The sequence below is a fragment of the Tinamus guttatus genome, unplaced genomic scaffold (assembly GCF_059628265.1).
Source record: "Tinamus guttatus ecotype Peru unplaced genomic scaffold, ASM5962826v1 Tinamus_guttatus_pri_ptg000459l, whole genome shotgun sequence".
Taxonomy (NCBI): domain Eukaryota; kingdom Metazoa; phylum Chordata; class Aves; order Tinamiformes; family Tinamidae; genus Tinamus; species Tinamus guttatus.
In genome coordinates this window covers 6,621,543-6,644,212 of record NW_028288993.1, presented here as the reverse complement: position 1 = coordinate 6,644,212, position 22,670 = coordinate 6,621,543, and the positions used below count along the sequence as shown (strand labels likewise).

General features: G+C 44.3%; 1 protein-coding gene across 17 annotated transcripts in view; it reads left to right on the top strand.

Moving 5' to 3' along the window:
• The window catches only part of FBRSL1 (fibrosin like 1), a 484,528-nt gene that overhangs the window by 222,230 nt on the left and 239,628 nt on the right, over positions 1–22,670 (top strand). The gene's annotated exons all lie outside the window — the stretch shown is intronic.

Genomic DNA, 22,670 nt, shown 5'->3' with positions numbered 1-22,670 from the left:
TGAAGATTAATGTAAGAAATAAGAGAGGGTGTGAGTGGCTTAGTAGTGTCAACGGAAAACCTCCTTGAATCCTATTATATCCAACCCATAACAAATGTACGGTGTGTAGATGCCTGTGACGATACCCTGTCTGTTCAGCCAGTAAGTCAAGTGTTCCCTAATTACCAGTGTAAAGGCTGTAGGTGAACCTGTGTGCTTATCTTGTATGCAGGCTCAATGAGACTGTCTAATCCATTTAACAATTTCTGCCTGTACCTCTTGACAATAATGGCTGTTATTGCAAGCTCCACCGTGATAAAGTTTTGTCTTCTAGATGAATGATCAAAAAACTATTTCTTACTAAAAGCTGTAACTGCTCACCCTTAATAGCAGATTAGAACAAGGGCAGATTTTTATATACTACTTAAAGTGGATATAGAGACCCAGTAAGTGTTTTTTCCCACAGTAATTGTAAGAATGATTTTCTTTCAATAATTTATGTTGTATGTTTGGAGCTGTGTGGAACCTACAAGTTCCTACCCAGTGCTGTTTGCCCACGGAGCAGAAATTGTTTGGCAGGTTATAGTTGACCTCTGATTTCATAGTGGCACTGTCACACGATGCCACCGTATCTGTTGTTACCAGAAATTCATAATCCAGTACTGAGTGCCTTTGAATCATGAAGCCATTACAAAACATATATTCCTTTAAAAAGCTTAAAAGCTCTATGAAGTGATGCCAGAAAGGTTTAGCCAATAATGACATGCATCTCATAAGCATCCTGCTATCAAAATGTTCCCCACAGCCCAGGTGAGTAGCGTTACTTAACTCATGGCCTGATGAAGAACATTGATTCCAGCAGGGAGTTTCACATCTCTGCTTGCAGAGCGGTCGAGTGCTGCTCCCCATATACAGGACAGCTGGATTCCTAAGCATCTGAAGGCAGATGCTATATCTTCTGTTTGCCTGTAAAATGCCATGCACGCCCGTGGCACCACATAAATAATAATGCATCATCCTCACAGATTTTATGACTAAGAGCACAGTTTGGGAATTAAATAATTTCCCACCGGCTATAGCATTGGTTTCAAAATCTTAATGGAAAAAGGCTGAGGAATTCTTCTAGAATCCCTAAGCCAATAAATCATTGGACTGTTTTCCTCCATTGCTGGCTATTAAAAAATTTACATTTCCCTCTCAAATAAGAGGTTCTAAGAAATTAGCTCCTTTTCTGTGCCTGTGCAGGGGCAGGTTTCTTTCATTTAGCCGCTCTGTAACTTGGTGCATGCCACAGCAGCGTTTTGAGATCATGAGCAGCACGAGCTGGGCTTGCTTTTCCGTATGGGTTGTCATTTCCCCTATTAAGCTGCCTTCTGCCTCCCCGTGTACCAGCTGTTGGGCCGACCCTCTCCCTGCAGACCCCGCTGCTGCTCTAAATTGATTTAGCAGAAGGCAGAGGCTCCTGCATGCAGCCCTGCCAGGCCCCGCTGGCCCGAGCCTGCCTGGAAGCTGCTTCTCCCAGCGGCAGAGGGACGTTCAAACCTCCAGCTCAAGACAACTGGCCCCAAACCAGGGCTTGTCTCTGGGACACTGCAAAGTTTTTCATTTTCTCATGAAAGCAGCTGTATGTTAAACACTAAGTCAGTATTTTGGCACTGCCCCTGTTTACATCAAATAGGTTGTTTGCCAGCCATGGTAAAGCGTGTTAAAAGGGCACTAGCAGGAGGCACAGTGGCAGCAGTGTTCTGCCTGCGCTTGTGGGTGATCCGCCTGGTCCTCTTGGTATCGGGGTAGGGTTGTGTTGTCTGTCACTTGCAAAATGAAGATATATATCATTCCTCTGTGAAGCCCTTGTGCTGGGTTTCATAAGCAGCTGTTTAAATACCACAGAATATTTTGTGCATATTCATTTTTTAATTAACTCCCTTTGAATCTGCACACTTTTCTATTCACTTGCTTCAGCTGTCTTTGAAGAGAAGTTTGTTTTAGGGAAACATTTGTAGAAAAAAAAAATTTAAGGAAATGCAATTTTGTAGGAAGGTGACTTGCAGTCTGCAGTAATGCTGTTTTATCAAAAATCTCAGTCCAAGGTTTCAGGCCCCTTGGGCCACAGCGAGACATCTGAATAAGGTCTGTCTATGTAGTCAAAGCAGGTTACGGAGCAAACTGCTCCCATGCAGGGCATGGACTCTCCTAGATATGCCAGGCAAAATTTCTTACAAATTTATCTAACAAATTAGAGTTTTGAGTAATGTTTTGTTTTAAGTGCATAACAACATAACAAGGCTTATCTTTGTAGTGTTTTTGCAGACTCCTTATCTCATCAGTAGCATGTGTTTCATACGCTTATCTTATGAAGGTATCCCTTCCACGATGCTCAGATGGAGAATGCTCGTTTGTTTATGGAGGTTAATATCACTTTCCATTTATGACTTGATTGTCACACGTGTGTGATAAACTGCTCTAGGCATTTGTCACACTTCCTGCACACACAAATGTGATCGGTGAGTTTAGTCAGAAAAGACTGTCTGTCCTCTGAACAGACAGAGCAGATTTTGGTTTTGGTAGCAATATGAGAGAGACTTATCCACCTGAAAATGTACTGATTTGTTTAATGAAAAAAAAAACTTGTAGAATTATTGGAATCCAGTAGCCGCATGTTGAGTGTGTTAGATACTACTGAAGTTGCTCTGTGAACTGCTCTTCAAGTTCATTTCTGATACCTGCCATGCAAGTCAGGATCTAACATACTTAGCAAGCAGTTACAGTGGACACTACAACCGGAAGGTATTGATTTTAATGGCTAAAATGCAGCAATTTTTTGTAACGTTCAGCACATCATTCCGATGAACTCGAGCTGCAGTTCAACTTGACTCACTTTTGCTGAGAGTGCAGAGGAAGACAGAAGTGAGAATATGTGGTAGCTTAAAAATAAACAAAAGCCTCTTCCAATAAATTATGTGTTTATTTATAGAACATATGTGCAGCTGTTCCTCTTCTGAAATGGAAGGGGCTCAAATGCAGGAGTGAATAAACTTGAAAGCATATGGCAAAGGGAGATTCAGTGAATCTACTTGTCTGAGCGTACCTTGGAACAAAAGAGGAGGAGGGTGAGGGGACTTTGTTTTATTTGCTCTCGAAAGGATTTTTTTTAATAAAAAAACACAAAGGCAGCTGATCTTTATTCTAAACTCCTGTAAAGCACCAAAGTCTTTGCAGCTTAGTCAAGTCCCTGGCAGCTCATCAAATTCTGTTGTTTATGCATTTTCCTTGCTGAGCACTGGAAACCAGTATCTCACATAACTTATATTGAAGCTCAAGGGCATCAGGAAATGTGCAAAGAAACCCATGGCTTGCAGAGACACGCGGGTCACCCGGAGCCCCCTCAGTGCTCCCTGAGCCCTGCCTTGCCGGGACGAGTGTCCCGAAATGCGGGTGAAGGCAGAGCCGGGGGTGTCACGGGGAGCGCTAGGGGGGCTGCGAGTGCCCCTAGCCCGCTGCTCGCCCGGGATTCCAGCCACGTCCTTCCCACTGCTGCTCTCCAGTTGTATTGCCGGGTTTTGGAACTGGCTTTTTGCTTGTTGGTGACGATCTTGACAGCTCCTGAAACTCCCTTATTTAACTGTACGTCTGTGCTGTGCGCCTGGTGCTTGCTGTAGTCACCGAGTCCCCCCTTCTGCAGCCAGAGCTCTTGAGCTTGTGTCTGCGCTTGCTGGGACAGCGAGCAGGGAGCCGGGGTTCACCCGGGCCATGGCAAGGGGGAGTCTGCAGCGCAGCAGGCTCGGAGGGAAGGGAGGAGAGAGGAGAACAGGTCGGCAGGGCACTGGGAACCCGTAGCCTGGGACCTGTGTTCACTCTCTGCAGGTTTCACATACCCTGGCTAAGACTGTCAAGCTCTCTCTTAGAGGCCTGTTTTAGTTCGTGCCAGCCCAACGCAGCTCTCTGAAACCCTGGAGCAGCTGGCGCCTACCAAGAAGGCTGCTCCCGAGCCAGAAACTATGGGGCCCGTGCAGGCAGGGCCACCCTGCAGGGGAAGGGGTGGACGAGCTCTCTTAGCTGGTGCTCTCAGGCTGACGACCAGATTTTCAAACCCAGAAAAGCACCTTCTGTAGTGTCCTTCTATACGGAGCTCAGCTCAGCGCTGCCTCCTGCTCAGGAGATTTTTCTGGGTCCAGAACATCCCCCAGGTGACAATTACATATCTTGTTATAGAATCCTTGCCATTTCCATGGAGAAATTGGGGTCTTAAGAAGGATAGATTTCTGCATTAGTATCAACACAATTATCATTAAAAATATGTAATATTTCTAGTGGGGAATTCTTGAGCGTGCTTCAGTGCTGGGTATGTAAGCACGGTCAGTGACAGAAGCAAACTTCCCTTGTAACTAATGGGGTTCCTCCGCTTGCTGGTCTGTCATGTGCTCATGAAAAATCTTTCCTCTGTAGCTAGGTAAGATTTCTTAGCTGGCCTGGAAAAAGCATTGTGTTTTAGGACCTGTGATAAATTAGATTTTTTCTTACTAAAAGTCAGTATTGAAAACGAGGCTTTTGTTATGCGTCTAAAACTCCTTGAGCTGGGGCCAAAGACAGATGATAAAGAAGTGAATTTAATACTTATTTCCTACAATAACGTGCCAATGGACTCGCAGCATCAGCAAGACTTTCTGGACAAGATTTATGAATAAGTGAGAAACAATTCTAAAGTAAGTATCAATTGCTCGCGCCCTTTGCCGTGATGCCCAGTGTAAAAGAGAGACTGTGATTGTCTTCTCTGGGCAAGAAAAAGAATGGCAAGCAGGTCCCCTTCAGATGGGCAACACTCACTCTTGTTTGAAGACAGATGCTCGGTTAGAGAAAAAAAAAACATTTATGTGGCTTGTAAGAGCAATCACAGCAGAGATGATGAAAGAATCGAAAAATAATTACTATAATAGGAATGAAAAATATTTTTAAAGGAGTTCTTCCTCTGAGGTAGCAGAAATTTGAGGGCTGGGAATGTAGCCATGGGTGTCCACCCAAAGCGTTTAACTTTGCTCGTGTTTTTTTCTTGCCATCCTAAATATCTTGACCCTACAAAGCCTGTGGCCATGCGTTAACCCTCCCAGCGGGTCCAGCAGGTAACCTGGGGTGGGTTGAAGCCCGATGAGTCGTTCCCGAGCTCCTCCGTGGCCCCTGATCAGCACATGTCTCGTTCCAGATCTGTGGGAGCTCTTGGAGGGGTTTGAAATGTCCTGTGAAAAGCGTAAGCAGAAGTACAACCATAACCAAACTGCATACTTCAGCTTTACAAATACTGAAGTCCACAAACATCCTTACAACACATTTTCCTTTAGAAGTTCCCTTTGCTGAAAATCTGTTTCCTCTTAGGTGACCTCTGCTTTTAATTATGATGAAAAGTCCCATAAATTTTCACTCATCTCCGCAGTCATAAATAAGCACAAAAGCTCCTCTCTGCCTGGGTTTTGGTCTGTGTGACCGCGAGGGGCTGGCACGGAGGCCCGCGCCGCCCGCGTCCCCGCTGCACAAGGGCAGCCCGTGTTCCTAGAGCACAGGCAAGATCAGGCAGCATCAGTTAGCAGAAACCCACAAGTGCCGGTGGATACCGCAAGCCCTCGTGGTGCCCTTGAGGGAGGGGACAGAGGTGTGATTTCTGACTCAAAAGACACCGTTGTTATATGGAGACACCGCAATATTCCCCGTGCTAGGGCAGCCTCGCTGCACGCGGCTGCGCGCACCAGAATGTCAAGTTGTCCTAAATCCCTCTAGAATTCACCAGCCTGGATAGGGTTACATGCTGCTGAAGAGGAAAGGCAAAGGCTTTTGAGACAATCCAGTCTTTATTTCTGCACCTTTTTTGTTAAGACTGCCCTGAGGCAGCTGTTGTATTTATGCTGCAGCTTCCTTGTCTGCTGGTCAAGGTCCTGGCTTGTCTGTCTCAGCCTTTGCTCATGTCGTTATTTGTGCTCCTTGTTCTCTCTTTTTCTTTTTTTTTTTTTTACAAGCTGTTGCGTTGTTTTAACTTCCTTTCTTTTCCCTTTACCAAAAACAACAGCAAGGTAATTAAAGCATGCTGCTGATAAGAGTCAAGGCTGCTCGCCCAGTGTTAATGGAGCACCGTGCAAAGGGGTTAAGCAGGGGCCTCTCGAGGGGCTGCTTCTGTTTTGTGCTAATTCTGTGATGCTCTCGTGCATTAGCAGTGCTTGGGCTTTGCACCTGCAGGAGGGGTTAAGACAGGCAATTTCCAGGCTTGAGCAGGAGCAGGGATGGGCCAGCGGTTACGTTTTGTGCTGCAAAAGGTTCATCAGAGGAAATTAATGTGGGGGGTTGTTCGTGCTCTTGTGTTTTATCTTGCATCTCAATATGCCCCTACAAAAAGCTACACCCAAAACCACTGAGTAAAGGGGAGCAGCAGAGGAAGCAATGGTGACGTTATCTCAGAATACTGCTGTCAAATTAAAAGACAATCAGTGTGTTTTGCTGACCTGAATAGCATGTGAACAGGAGAGGACAAGGAAAAGGGCTTCGGTGAATCAACTTTGTTGTGCATACCATTGGCATAAGAAAATATTGTCTTAAAAATGCATTACAAGATTTAAAATAACTCCATTGTTTAGTTCAGTGAAATCCCCTTTTTCCCCATATACTTTGGGATTGATGGCTAATCAGTCCCCAGATGGGCTTCCCTTTCCTATCAGCAACCAAATAGACTAGTTGGGTTGGTGGTAAGATTAGGTTTTGCATACCCTGCAGTATAAAGAAGGTCCCTGTGGGCTGCTGTGGTCTTTGTTCCATTCCATCATGTGCGTTTCTTCCTTTTCTCCTATTTTTTTAATTGAGATTTGTTTTTTTAAAGGCTAGAGATCGATCTTGATCAATTCTTTCACTCTCCACACAGAAAGCAATGGTGCGGCTTCCATTTAGCAGAACAACAGAGACGCCCTGGGAGGTTTCAGATAACACATTGAAGCTGCACTGGCTCTGCTGCAAAAAAAAATGCAAATGGGGGAAACCTAGTTGATGCTGCAGGCCAAGATTTCTCTTTTTTCTGACTTCATGTCTCAGACCAACTTCAGTCTAGTAAGCTGCTAAGATGTGAATAAACCGGTGGATGTACTTGCATCTTTAGCAGAAAGGCAACGCTCCTCCAAGCGTGAGGTGCAACAAAGCTGAGAAATTGCATCAGGCTGAACTTCCCGAGGAGGAGACGCTCCAGGTCAGCCCAGGTGGTTCAGTGATGAGACCAGGCCTTGTGGACTGTCTTTCTGAAAGCAGTTAAGCTCTTACCACAGGAGTAAAAGAGTTGCTAAAAGACTGGATTTCTCTTCTGTGCTAGTTGTTTTGCTGGAGAAGGAGTATCCAGACAGAAATCCCAGTCAACCACGTGAAATGTCTCTTGCACAGTGTCAGTGGTTTTGCTTCACACCACCTTAGCACTTCAGCTCTGCAGTTCCTTGCGGACACTTCCAGTCCCCATGACTTGCTGGTAACTTTTTAGAAAGGGAATTGGCACCCATGTGCCCTCCTTCCAGTTCAGGTTAATGTAATGAGGTTAATAGAGTTAAATGTAACTTTAAAGGACTCCTACTTAAATAACATAATAGCACCAACTTCAAGAAAGCCCAAGAATGCAGGGCAAGGGCAAAAATGTATATTGTTCCATTGTGTGTAACTTTGGCATCAGATACAAATTGCGCAGGGACGGGAGACCTTTGCAGTACTGTTTGACAACTTGTAAGGCCAAGTGTTCTCTGCTTTTTGTTGGACTTTTCTCTTTAGTATGTGGCTTTAGTGAGATGGTGCTATAATTCAAGTGCTCAGTTATTGCCATACTCAAAAGTTGGTCATTATAAGTCTTGTTTTAAAACTTGTTGATTGATGAGACTAATTTTTGAGAGACATTTTCAACTTCCTATTCACAATGGAAGTTCCCTGTGTTCTGCTTGGTTTTCATCCGACTGTAGTTGTTCTCATTTTTTTCAGCTTATCACAGGTCAGGAAGTCAAAGGCATCGAGGTTGAGTAAAACCGCTGCTCATTGCTCTTAGCTCTGCTTTGTCTTTGTGAGAATTGTCTGCTTCTATAGCACCTTCTGTTTCATTCCTTTTTTAAAGTTTGGTTTACTAACCTGCTCCTGGAACAGATACATGCACCAAAGCTACTTTTTAATTAGATCTGCGGTCCATCCGGTGTGTATGTGCTAACATCTTGGCTGTACAATGTACTTCCAATGAGAAGGAACAGCTTGCCATAGAGTCTGGTAACCCTGAGGTCAGTTCTGAGCCCAAAATTGCTTTTGATTACGACTTTAGTCTGTGTCTCAAAAAATAAAATAAAATTCAGCAAGCACTAGCCGTCCTCACGTGGTGCTGCTGAGTTACACACTCAAGTGACATCTCTGCTACATTTTAAGGAAATTAACTTTTATTTACAAATTCTTTCCAGATACATTTCTGTACTGTTAGTTGTGATTATTCAGAGTTTTGCAACCAGAATGATGGAAAATTCACATATCGTTACATCACTGCGGATATGTCTGCAGTGGTTTCTGCAGGAATGTAGCCTGATTTGTACCTTTACTGTCTGCATTCCTTTTCTGTACTGTATTGTGGGTAAGACTTTATTCTTTGTATGCCTGAATATTTGCAGCGTAGATCTCTAGCATGCGGAGGAATGTTCTGGTCTGATTTATTGGCCACATGTGTTCTTCAGAAAGTCTCACGACACTGGCAGTCTTCAAGAAACATGTTAGGACTGTGTAGATGCAGAGTGTCTGCAAACCTCAGCTTAGATTTTTTTAGAATCATACTTTGCTGACTGTAAGCAAAAAAAAAAAAAAAAAGAAAAAGAAAAAAGCTTGGGAATTGATTCAGAAATTCTTGGTGTGGCCCTTCAAGTTTTCAAACAAGGTCATAGTGGATGCTGGGATGGTTGCTTCTACCCTTAAAATCAGCTCATCAAAATGGGAAGATTTGGGGCAATTCTGTTACAACTGGAGGACTGTAAGATGAAGGATAGTATGGAACGAGTGTTGTGCTGTTTAAGTCATGTGGCATCATACAGGCCTGACAGTCATTAGCAGGGGAAAGAAATAGTTACATTCGGGAGGGTATGGCATAAGTCTGTTTTAATCAGCTGATGAACCACTGCCATCTACTATGGTGGTTAACTCTACGGTTATGCCTTGCAGTCTACTAACTAGCTAACGTAGCTGCTGTGTGTCAGAACTCCCTCAGCGATGTCCTAGTAAGTCACCAGTGCCATGTCCCCTCATGTTGATGACCTGGGTAGGGACAGCAGCTTAAGTCATTGGGGAAACCTCTTGACTTTGCCTGGTGAGGACTTGTCCTTCAGATGCTGGGTGGCAACATCTGCAGCTGAAAAGCTAGAGTTAACGGGACACTCATACTGCAATGCATCACAAATTCAAAACTTGTTCTCAGAATCCACTGCTGTTTAAAAGCACTTCTGTGTGAGCTTTCTTTGGAGCAAAATACAGTCAAGTGTTGACAGAAGCATGATTGTCGGCTCACGGTCAAAATTAGATCAAACCTCTTCTTCCAGTCCACAGAACACATTTCCCCCACAGTATTCAGACCGCTCTTCCAAAGCTGCTTAATGGCATCTAGGCCAAGTGGCAGCCTGGTTTTACAGAAGAGAGCTCGGAGCGTGGAGATTAGAGCATTGCAGCGCAGCCCTGCGAGGCCGCCGAGCGCCGCACCGCTGCAGGCATCGAGCTCGGAGGGGTGGTGGGTGGTCACACATTTGTTCCAGTCATCCTGCCCTCCCACTAAGGCCCCTAATTTGGTTCATTTGTAGAGGGCTGGGGAACGGGGAAGGAGGGAGTAATAAATGATCCCTTGAAGACAGCATTTGGTAATATGTGCCACGTGAGGACCTAGACAGCCCGTGTAACCGAAGGCAGCTTCCTGCCAAGGATTCATCCGTGCGAGCCTGTGAGAGCACTCGCGCAGGAAGCGGCAGCCTCGCCGACCGGTTTCACTATCAGTGAGATATCTGTGGTCATTCCCCCTGCAGCTTGCGGCCAGCTTCTGGTTAGCAGAGAAAGACACTTTGAGCTGAGCTGGCATCAGTTCCCACCTACTTAATCAGTTAAGTTGTGAGTCATGTGGTTAGCTCAAGTCCCCTGGTTGTCTTGTGGATTGCCAGTGACAGGAAGGGGGAGATGAACTGAGTGGTTCAGACAGGAATAGCTTGGTTATCTGATGGTCACCCCAGAGACTGATAAAATTATGAGAGCTCTTTTCTGAGAAGACATCAAAACAGCAGAAACTGCTGTCTGTAACCACCTAAAGAGTTTAAAACGTCAAGGGAAATTTTGCTTATCTTAAAAGCCTCAAAACTGTTAGCCTGTCTCCATCAATGCAGACCACAGCACCATCTCAGACTGTCTGTGCACAGAATCAAGTTAACTGTGGGCATGCATAGTGGTAAAGCCTTATCAAAGATGCTATAGCTCAAATCTAGAAAAATTACTTTGGAGCCTCAAGCTGGGAGGTGATCAACTTGCAATGTTGTCACATGAGCCTCGCTTTTCGGAAGGAGCATGCTCTGTGTTTTCAGAAGCCTCTGCCTCATCGAGGCTCTCAGAGTGAAAGGTCTGGAGTTTGGGCATGCAAGAGCCAAAGTGATGGTAGCTGTGGCATGTACTTGCAAAGGTTAAGTTAGAGATTGTGGTCATATCCTCAGGACCACTTAGGGCACTTGATTTGGTTTCCTCATGTATTGGCTGAGTAAACCCTTGAATCAGAATGGAAAAGCTTGAAAGAATGACTTTGCCAGGTGAACTCTTAACTGAGAACCTTGAAAGGAAACCACCGTGTTGCTCTGAATCTCCGTACCTGAGTTTCTCTGTCTTTAAAAAGGGGTTTTGGTGCTTGTTTCCTCTTAACGCATGTTGAGGTATGCTCATGGAAAGTGTTCTACTCGGTATTCACCAGGACGTGTGGTCACTCCGAACAGAAGGTTTCCCTAATTTTTGCCTCTTTTGGGGGAAGACCCAGAGCAGGCAGCTCTGTGCTGCTTGTCCCCATGTCCTCGTGTGACAGCCCCTCTCCTGAACCGGCCCCCTCCACTTCGCCATCCTGGGGGCCGCGCGGGGCCTGGCATTGACCGACAGCTCTCGGGAGATGCTCCTGGAAACCAGGACACGCTTCACCCTTGGTCAGGGCCTTTCCCAACTTTGCCGTGCCTTCACATGGTCAGATCTGAGATGTGTGACTGTAGAGAATGCAAAAGTGAAACGCCGTTTGTCCATTGGTTTTCTTCAGCTTTTTTAAATGAAGTGTGAGTGATTGTAAGGACATGTTCTTAGATGGCACGTTGGATGCTTTTGTCTGCTGCTGTTGCGTGGCTCAGACTCCTTCAGTGACAACCATAACAATTGGTGCATTTTTGTCTCAAAGCTATTTCCTTTCCTGGTGCAGATTATGTCTGGTATGCATAACGTGTTAATTTAACAAAGCAGTTCTTTTGATACAGCTTTAATTTTTTAACAACAGCTTGGAGGCAATGATGTACAGATTATATAGTGTCAGTTTCCCAATTAAAGTTTTACAGGAAAACACTCTTTTTTTTTGCTTTAAGCCTGTGTTGAATACTTCCTTCAGGCGCTTGTGCAAATGAAAACTCTGCTACTGCAAAGCATCCATTTGAAACCTTGAAATATTTATTACGGCTCCACTGAATACTGAAGCAAAAATCTTCCTGTAGTCTTGTAGATGTCTGTCATATGAATATATCTTGTAATTAAATGTTTGGAAGCTGTGTGTGTGGTTGATTTCTTGTGTTTTGGCTTTTTGCAGGTTTTGTTGTTGAGCTGTTTTTCTTGAGAAAAGTATTTAGCACATTCCTGCTTGGGGTTCCTGTGAGCTCTTATCCAAGGCGCTGAGGAGCTGGGTCTGTGCAGACGTTGCATGAGACTGAGGGCTGGAGGATCCAAGGGCTAATTGGGGTTACGCTGGAGCTGGTGGTTGCAGGGCTTCTGCCCCAGGCTTTGAAGCGGCAGGGTAGTATGAAGAGTAATAGCAATATTCTTACAATTACATCCAAATCGCCCTGTTCTGGGGTTTCTGAAAGACAAGGAAAGTGCAGCTGCTTTTGCTGGCTGGCGAGCGTCGGCTCTGGAACGGCGGCGACCCAGCAGCCGTGCGGGGCCGGCGGCTTCCTCGTCTTTCCCAACGTGCTGAAGCTCTCAAATATTCTCTCCTGCTGAAGTGCCAAGGAAACCACCTGGCCCTCTTTGCGACCAAATGCTGCAGTCTCATGTGTTTATCACTTCTTTGCGTCTTTTTTTTTTTTCCTCTTCAACAACACTCTCTGCGTTACTCCCACTGTTAGATAATTATGACTTTTTCTATTTTCATCTCTTTTTTTCAAGCTTGGCTGCGTTATTTTGGGTAGCTATTTAAGACTTATTTATATATATATATAGTGTTCTTATTTGCATATTTGTATTTCAGAACAAACAGCGACATTTCTTGCAGTAAATGTTTCTTCAAATATTTTTCTTGAGAAATAGGACTTTTTCAGGCATGCCAAAATCAGCTTCATTATATCCCAATAGATCCTATTTAGAGCATGAGGGGATTAAAGGTGCCGTGTTCACAGAGACTTTATTTGATGCCATGCGAGATGTAGAGGTGAGAATTGGTTAATATTTCAGGGAAAGCTGGGAGATTGCAGCAGGTCCCTGGGAGAGCGGCCTGTGTTGGTTTGGTGAGAGGTTGGTAGATGCCCTACAAGCTTTGCAGCCCACATTTCTTTCTCAATTCTTCCAGCTCGTCCTGGAACTTGGTAGGTCTTAAGTACATTGGTTGAGGGGAGAAACAGCAACTGTGGGGATTTGGGGCAGTGTTTCTGTGGGCAGTTCCTCAGCTCGGTAATGTTTGTGGGGATGGCAGTGGTCAAGTGGTTGCCTTCCAGAACTGAATGCTGAAGTCTGAGCAGTCTTGGAAATGCAGCAGCAATCAGGTCCTTCAGACCCTGCAGTAGCTCCCTGCCTTCCGAAAGAGCATTGTAACAGTGGAAGCTGCTTCAGCAGCCCTGTTTAAGTGCGTGTTCAAACACGTGTGCGATATGAAGAGCAATGCATATGAGCTTTACGTTAATCTGGTGTCTAAGAAGAAGGGGCTTGACACGTTTATAACCAGTGTACACGTTCTACCCATCCTGCTGGCCCAAAGTGCTGTGACACGTTGTGCATCAGCCCCTGGTTCTTCAAAGTTCTTATTTGGGCGGTTGGATCAGCAATCACAAAGGGCCTATTGGGCAGATCAAAGCCATAGGCAGGTCCTCAGAAGAGAAGGAAAAATCAGAAGGGCAGTTTCGCGTTAATTTTCCGTGTTGCTGTCCCGGGCAGCCCAGGAGACCTGCCCCGAGGATCGCGTGGCAGCGTCGAGTGAGGTCTAAGCGGGGTGGGATATGAGGTGAGCAAATGCGCAGTTTTATCTAGAGGCTTGGGGGGCCAAAGGGCTTTGGGGTTGTGTGGTCTCCTTCATTAGAGGAGTGAGGTGTGAAAGAACAAGCCCTGGTAAGACTAGTTTCTGCTTTGTTTTATGGACGTTTTGCGTTTGATCTGCTCGCACCCTTATCTCTGACCCATCTATTCCTTGGGCAAACATATTTGTGTGTGTTCTGTTCAGGCAGCTCCTCAGCTCGTTGGCCTTGGACAATGAGCACAGGGAGAACAGTGGGGTTTCTTCATCTCTGTCACTGGCAGCTCTAGAAGGCTGCAGGAATCCCAAGAAAGCTCATCCATGGAGGGAAGGGCCCTCCACAGGCTAAGCAGGACCATGACGTGACTGATGCCTGCAACTTTTCACTGAACCTGGTGTTTTTCATACCGTATCTTCCCAAGTTGATTGATTTGTCAGAATTTGCTTTAAAATAAATGAATTATCATCAGTGGCTGACACACCTATGCATATTATTGAAAATAAACTAACGATTGCATGATGGAGACCTCATGCTTGGATTTGCATGTGTACGACAGCCTGCTGGCTGCCTCTGAGGATAGCTGAGGTAGGAGCTGCTATGATTTTGTGTTGGTGTCGATGCCTGTTGGATTTTGTTCAAGCGAAATTTTTGTGACACCCCAGTGCTGTGAGGATTGTAAATGATCCTGTTACTCATGTAGACTTTATCATTTGGTTAAAAAAACTGCTTTTGAATGAAACTCAGCCTGAAAGTCCTGTGCTCAGTAGTCGCTGAAGTGGCCAATAGCAGTACGAATTGTGGATTATTTTGCAATATGTACTTTTCTGGTTGCTTGCACAAACGCCATACAAAAGTCGTTTTTGCATTAATCTCTAAAGGTAGTCTTGAAGGCCTGTAATTTTGGCATCCTGCACGTTAACCAACAAAGGAAGCTGGTTTTGTGTTCAAAGCGCAGGACGAGGAGACAGGAGGTCTGCGCTCTACTCCCGGCTTGGCTAATCTCGCTGGGCGATCTCGGCCCGCTGCCGTCAGCGCCGCCCTTAACCTGCGCGAGGGGCGCGGAGACCTGCGGGCTCGAGCGACAGGCCGGGCTCTTTAGGGTTTTAATGTGATCTGCCTGTGGAAAGCCGTAGGAAAGAGCAGGAATCTAGGGGTTTAAGCCACCCCAACAGCCATGACGGGAATTGCCTGAGCTGTTGTCCCGGGCTGGCATCTCCAGTGAGTGCTTTTATCTTCGGTATTATTTTTCCCTCATGGCATTCGAATGCTGTGCACATTGGGTTGGTGTGCGTAGGGTTTGCATGCTGGGGCGCTGCGCACCCTCATGCTCTGCGTATTGGCGTTGCTGGAATTTCAAGGTCAGTAAAAGCGCTGCCAGTGCTTCACGCTTAAATCCTGCCCTTTATTCTCAGCATCCTAATAAATAAGATTTTGCCTGGAAGTTTCTGCAAAGCCAGCCATGCCATGCTAGGGACGGCGTCTCATTAACTCCGCATTTTCCCGCTTTCTTTGCTCTTTCAGGTCTGAGCCAGACCGCTTGATGTTCAGAGCAGGCTTTTTGATGCCTTAAAACGACAATGGCCGTGCCCTGCGCCCCTTCCCGCCGCCCGCCCTGCGCGCGCAGCGCGGCCGCGCGCTCCCAGGTGTTCCCGCCGCGCCGCAGCCACCGCAAATTAGTAACAGAAGCTAATGGCCCAGCGGGCGGCCATCAAAGGGCTGACAATTCCAGCCTTTCCAAAGGGCCCTTTATGTCAAAACCCCCCACGAGACCTGTCCGGCTCAAAAGGCTGTTTGTGCGTCCCCGTGTGCGGGCCGGCCGCGGCCCTCACGCTGCGCCCCTCGCTGTTGCTGCTAGCAACAGATAAAAATCAGTGGTGAGCGCAGCGGGGCCCGCGGCACATCAATCATGCGGCCCAGATAAAGGCCTCGGGCCTTTGGCCCCATCCTTCGGTTGTTTCTAAATAATTTCCAGTGGCTGAGCATGCTATGGTGTAGGCTGGGTAATTCAGTCCAGAAAACTTCATTTCAGTAAAAATGCTTTGATTTTTTTTTCCACCCCCCCCCCCTTAAAGACTGTTTTTGTTCAAATAGATGTTTGTTTCGAAAGGAGGAGTTTAGCTGATGAAAGAGATGCTGTGAAAGTTCACAGTGAGAATAATAAATAAAACTGCATGGTTAGAGGTAAAGCACCACTAAACGGGCAGCAAAAGGAATTAGTGTTTGCTAGGGGTAACAAAGCAACTTGAGGCTTTGTAGGGAGCCTCTTTTTCCTTCAGCATCTTTCAGTCTCCTTAATTTATATATATTTAAATAGAGATTAATCTTTATATGTGGATAACATCATTTCCACCACACCTTTATTAGAGATTTATAGCTGGGTATCAAATTACACTTTTAATGCCATCTAGTTGATTTTTGGTAGCAGCAAATCATATTTGTAGCTCAGAATAACTGAACAAATTTGACAGTTGGAAATTTTCTCCTTGACACAGCTAATTCTTCATCCTGTGGTAATGTTCTGCAGTAGAGCCATAAGAAACGGTGATGCTTAGCACTTGACAGGCGCAGGTTTTCCTCTTACCACTTAGCAATCCTTCAGCAGAGACCATTACACACACAAACTGAGCAACATCAGGGGCTCAGGAAGAGGGAAATTCTGTTTTGTTGCCGTGCCGACTTGTGCTGTGCATATAGGCTGGGTGTAGTGGGGTGACTCTAAAGGTGAAAGCAAGTGTTAGGGCACAATTAAAACCTCTGCGGAAGTCCTAGAAGTGAAATCTCAGCCAGCCTGCCTTTTGCACAAGCATCTTTGCATACTAATTGCGTGGGCCCTTTGTATTTATTGTAGATACTAATTACCGTGAGGTCCCAATGGGAACCGGGCACCTAGTTCTCTTTTAACCTCCCGGTTTACGAGCCTTGTATTTCAAGGGCCCTTGGCTGGGCTGGTGTGCTCTGAGGAGCCCCTCCAGAACGTGGGCACTGCTGCCACCCCCATAATGAGGAATTTGGCAGAATTTCATCGTGGGAGCAGTAGAGCTTGGTTTGATAAGATAGACAACATCAATGGTGGGGAGGTAGCCTGAACAGGTAACTCCTGTCTGCATGTGCTGGAGACATAACAGAAAAACTGGTCTGCTTCACCTTAGGCCGGTGTAAAGGTTTTAACGTAATTTTCATCTTTGTTCATGACCGCAGTTGGAGACTTTCACTACGACTAAGGCTGTATCACCAGAATCTGTGCTAAGGTGTGTGACTATGTCATGTGTTGCCACATCCAACACTATGATTTGTATTGCTAGTATTTCCAAGGTTTGAATTCTTGACTGAATACCAATTTTACATGTTTGGAGAAAGCTCTTGTTGCTTTGGTCTCTTGAAATAAGTTAAATAAATAAATAAATAAGTGTTGCCTGTTTTAATCCTAAAGGAAACCATGTAAAAATTATTCAAACACCTAAGAGTTTTCAGCAATTTGAAAGGAGTCTCTACGTATGTGTTGGCTACACAGTTTACCATTAAAATGTGTTATTGCTACCAGGAAGCTGGAGGACAGCCAGATTTTAGCTATACTTATCAACAAGCAAGGGCTGATGTTAGGGGTTAAATTACCTGAAATTACAACCAAGCATGGATGAAGAATGCTACGGTAAGATTAAAGATTAAAAGCTTTTAAGAAAAGTAACAGTTTCTGAAATGAGATGAAGTTTTCTGCAGTTTAGATACTTGTGAAAGGTAGAATACATATTGTGTACATGTAAAATTTTAACAAAAGAGATGGTATATGTTTCAGCAGAAGAGAATGTTTAGAGGCCCTGTGCTAATCTGAAATGTGTGTAACTACAGCAAGACTAGACAGAATTTGAAAAACATATTCAGAAGAACTTCACAAAACTTCCTAATGTTGGTTCTAATAAAGCTAAAAGGGGATAATCGAGAGAGGTAAATTCTGACCGGATTGGTGCTAAGGGGAACTTAGCCCTTCATTGCAGCAGGGCAAAATTGCATGGAGAGAGCCCTAACAAAGCACTGAGCTTCTGAAGTATTATTTATTACTTTATGGAACTTTGTATTTTATACTTCATTGGGTGCATATGGTACATATGATGAATTTTAGAAGTTTTCTGTAACATGACAGGATATCCCAGTGCTATATGTCCTTCAGTATCCTCTGAAAACAAAACAAATTCTGAGATTGATCCTAATAGGTTATGAAATAGGTAGCAGTAAAAATCTTTCATCCAGCAAGGTCACTATAAATGCTGGCATCACATCTTGATTACGTCCCTCTGCTCCGTTTCCCCTTCTGCTTTAGGTTTTTTGTATCTACTATATAATGCTGCCTAGGAAATAATGCAGAGAATGACAGAGAAGGGTAGGCTTAAATAACCCTGAGGGTGCTTATCTTCCTTGGCATTAACTTCATATCCACATTCATTATGTGAATGGGCTAGGAAAACTGTTTCTGTGACAAATTGGAGTGCAGGGGAGGTTGAACAGGCTCAGTTCAATTTTAGGTAATGGTATACAATCATCTATATGACTACGTTCAATGCCTGGTGCAGTCCCTCATTTAGAGAAGTTTGAATGCATAAAACCCTGTGAGAAACACTGTGATAACTCAGTTTCTTATTCTTAGGAGGAGTTGTAGTGCATAAGATGAGCTCCTGCCCTCCCTCACCTCCCTTTCTTTAATAACCCTGCCAGAGCTTCCTTCAGTGCCTAAACACTGCGTGGCCAGGTTTGAGCTTCCTATGTAAACGCAGTTTCCAGGAGGATGGGAAGCAGGAGGCAGATGTTCAGGTGAGAGATGGACGGGCACTTTTTAACATATAGCCGTTATTATTCAGTGGGAGGCAGGATTGGTTACTCTTGCATCGCACTGCTACGTGCATATATCAGAATAGAGGCAGTTTCAATTTGAATGGCAAGATGAGTGGAGTCAGTGCTTTGCTGCAAGCTGTGCGATACTCAAGCAGAGCAGCCTCCAGAATCTTAACTATTATGTGTTGTCTCATCCTCGCTTTGAAGCGTGGCGGGTGTTTTGCTGAGAAGTTGCTTGTGGCAAATACGATGCCGCTTGTTGCTAACTGCTCCTCCTGCTAATTGTTTGCACCGCGTTTGCAGGTGCCCATGTACTCGTGCAAATCTCTAAGACAAACTAATTAACTTTTTTGCATCTTCGTTTCCATGGCAAAACCTTCTAAGCAGTTATGTGAAACTGCTGAAGTGAAAGAAAATACTGGGCCATGAGAAGCAGGCGACCCAGGTTGCATGTGATTTGCGTGTTGAAAAACGGCCCAACCAATCCTGGACGTATTCTTTCAGTGAGAAGGCACCACACTTCCTTTTTAAAGGGAGATGAGTGCAATAAATAATAAGGAATGATCAAGAATCAAGTTGTTATTTAGGCTTAGAGTCATTTTATGGAATTAAGATTTCTAACTCTTTAGTAATAAGGGCATTGTTTCATTTTATTTGCCCTCAGAAACTGATATCAATAGTTAAAATGTAAACATTAGGTCTTGTTTGGGCCATATCTTGTAGATATGGCTCTTGGAAGTAGTTCTGCAGAAGTTAAACAAAGCCCTCAGGGAAGTAAGTGGAATAAATGGTCATCAGATGAGAGGAAGACATCGTGGGTCGTATAGAGAGCAATGTTCCAGGTGCTCTTTGGTGTCAATAGACACTCTTTACCTCGCAGAGTTTGGATCATCTCTGAAGTCTGCCACTGTAAACAGTTAAAAGGGATTGAAAAACAGCATTTCCTCTTTAAATCTAAGCTAGTATATATGGTAAATGCTCTGTGATACTGGGGGAAAAAAGCCCCACATTTTCTCCTTATACCTCAGTAAAACTTAATTCTTTGCAATGGAGAAAACTGTCTTTTTGTAGAACTTGAAAGATATACCAGTTATTTTCGGTCATCTATGCAAAGTAGACCCTGACTTTTGAGCAGCGTTGTGAATCAGGAACTGCAACTGCCACATGTTGTCATAGTCTATCACGCCCAGACCTCTTGCAGGTGTCACCCATCCCATCCTAGTTCTGCTCTTCAGGAGGAACTTCAGGGAAATCAAAAAGGTATCCAAATAGCTGATCATAAAAAGGTGATTCTTAAGGGCCGCTATCCCGATTATTAGCAGATTTCTTTTTGCCTCTTCATGTTAAAATTATTTTCTGAAGCTGCTCCCTGCTCTCCTCTGGAATCCTCTCAGAGCAGTAATGTTGATGTTAGGCTGAAGGCTAGTCGTGGCAGTGTAACAGTTCCTCTTACTTTGGTACTGGTTTGATAACTTATCTTGCTCATAAACAATGAAAATTCTGCTGTGTCCCGTTCGAGACAATCCAGAGACAGATCAGAACCTTAGCTGAACCAGTCTTAACTTACAGTGTGCCAGGAGTGAGAAGAGTCCAGGTTCTCCGTTCCTCCAGTGAAGGCAGAGACGGACTTTGGAGTCCTCTTGTTGCCTCTTCTGTGTTGCTGAAGAGGAGTCTAGATCTGGTCCATCACTGGGATACCTCCAAAAGCTACTTGCAGATATCAACAAAAAAAAAAAAAACTGCAACCTGTTTCTTAGGCTGGGTGTGATAGATATAGTGTAATCACTACTGGAGTAATTTTAATTAGAAGACTGCCACTAGACGAGGGGAGGTTTGCTCATATTTATTTTTTTTAATTAGACACAGATCTGCTGGCAAGATTTTCTTCCATTTGTCAGATTGATGCCTGACTTGACCTAAATGGTTCATAACTGTCATAACTTTCCCGTGTTACTGCCTCAGTCTAATGAGGCCTGCTGGTTATTGTGTGCCGTGCATTACCTTATTGATCGACATCCTACTCACTCTTCCTAATTACACAAGAGGATGAAACGATACTGTTGTACCTGGCATCTTTCCAGGATGGGTGTTCAAACTTTGCAGCCTCTCTTGCAGTTTCTTTGAACACGGTGTTGATCCCACCACTTTGTGTGCTTAAGTTATTGCTAAATTGCAGTGTTTTGAAGCCACAGTAATGTTGCTTAAAGAACTCTTCTCATAAAACAACTCATTAATATGTGTGCTGTTGAGGGCTTGCCAAAAGTTTTGTGGTCTGTCTTGCCTCCTCCGCTCTTCACTCCTCTCCACCATCAAAATGTCTGCAAGAAAGTGTGGGCAAAATTGATTCCCCTGTGGCTATTTCAAACTACACAGTTCGGGCTCATCCTTTGATCCCTCCTCATGACTTTATTTCATTATCCCTTAAGTATAAGGAGGAAAGTTAATGACATCATAAAAACTAGAACTCTATAAAAGATGTTTCTGCTGATTTACTGCCAATGTACTAGCAGCATGTCATATAACTGCCCATTAAAGATGGTGAGTTGCTCTCCTGCCTGCAGCTTTCCTTATCGCCAGCTCTTTTATTTATGAGGAGATTACAGGGGTTGGGTGTGTTCTGTAAAACATAAAACTTATTTTTATCATGCATATAATTAACCCTTTAACTATGGAATTCAGATGCATTTATCCTCAATTTTATTAAAAAGAAATAATTAAATATTCCTGTTTGTCCTCAGAGGGCTTGTATTTGTCTTCAAAGGGCTGTATTTTTGAGAGAATACTTGGTTAAGTCACTTGAAGCATTACCTAATGCCTTGTGATCAGCAAAGAGTCTGAAAGAGATAATAGAAGCTTCCTTACTTAGATAAACAAAATCAAATTGTTCCTATGCAAGGAAGTTGAATTTGCCTTATAAAAGCTCTAATCATCTTGCGTGCTCTCTTCCTAAGCTTCTAGCCCTGAAGTCCTTTCTCCATCACCTTAAAATACCTCGTAACTTGGTAAGTCATTATTTGAGCCCCTATTTCCCATCCATGAGGACCGTCACTGTGAGAAGTGCTTGTAATTTCGGTTACCTCTACTTTCAGAGCACGTTTTGCTTTTCAGAGTTCTTCATATTCTGCAGGCAAGGCTTCTCTGGAAGGATCTAGAGCTGTAGGTGGGGGTGGAGGAAAAGTTAGCAAAATATTGCTTCTGAAAGCCACGGCCAGTGAAATAGCTTGTTTAAATTAGTTATATTCCTTGTGCATGTAGACATCTTCTATTAATAAAATTGTAATGGTTTGTTTGCTACATACTGGCACTGGCTCTTAGTCTTGGGAATGCACTGTGATCAGTGTTATACATTATTAAACACTGTTTGTCTTTTTTCTGGCTTTTACCCAGTTAAGTTGTTCCATTTGCTTTGTGTTGGTCGTGAATTCCTGACAAAGAATTAGATCTCCCTCAGATGAAAAGCAGGAACAAAGCTTTCCGTGCTTACCATGGTTGGATGTATTACCCAGGTGTTGTTTGAGTCCTTGGGTAGTTCCTGAGGACGTCTACGAACAGTCAGTAGCAGTTGTACTAGGGGTTTCCCTAGGTGTAGTATTAGTTTGGTATTTCTCTATGCAGTGCTGGCAGGATGTCCGAGGGACACAGTGCTGGCTGCATGTTCACCACTTGTCTCAACCATGAACCTCTCTCCGAGTTTTCACTGGTTTTGAGCTGGTTTTCACCCTCTCATTCCAGGAAAGAGCCAATATGTATGAATGCAAAAGCTTGTTTTTACTTGTGTGTGTGTTGGAATAGGAGAAGTTCCAAATGAGGAAGTCATAAAAAAAAATAATAAAGGAAGGAAGCAGTGAATTAAGCTCCCAGTGTTTTGTTCTGTGGCTATGATTTATAAAGAGATACTTATTTATTTCTTGCAGAAGGAATTTCATCTCTACATAGAGTAACATGAATAAGTGTTTTAAAATAGAGTATAGATCTGTTCATGCTGGACCCTGATGCCTGTGGTCTGCTCACTTACACTGCGTTTAAAATACAGTGGATCTTTAAGCCCATAATAGCACAGATGCAATAGAAAATGGTTTTACTCTGGATATATCTCCAATTTACGAGGAATAAAGAATAGTAACTGCCCTCATTCAGAGGAACCAGGTATTGAGCATGAAAGACATTCTTAATTACAAAACTGTTTTAATTGATCTGATGAGCTTAAATGATGTGGTGCAACCCTGCTGCCTTCAAGGCAAACCTCGGCACTTGTGTAACTTCGTAACAGGCGGGTGTTCAAATTGAATGGAGACTTCCCAGCTCCCTGGATGTCTCAGCCTGAGACGCAGAGCTGTGGAGCAGGCAGGGGCAGCCTGCTGCAAGAGCCGCCTCTTACACTCTGCTTTGAAGGACGCCGATATCTCCGTTCCC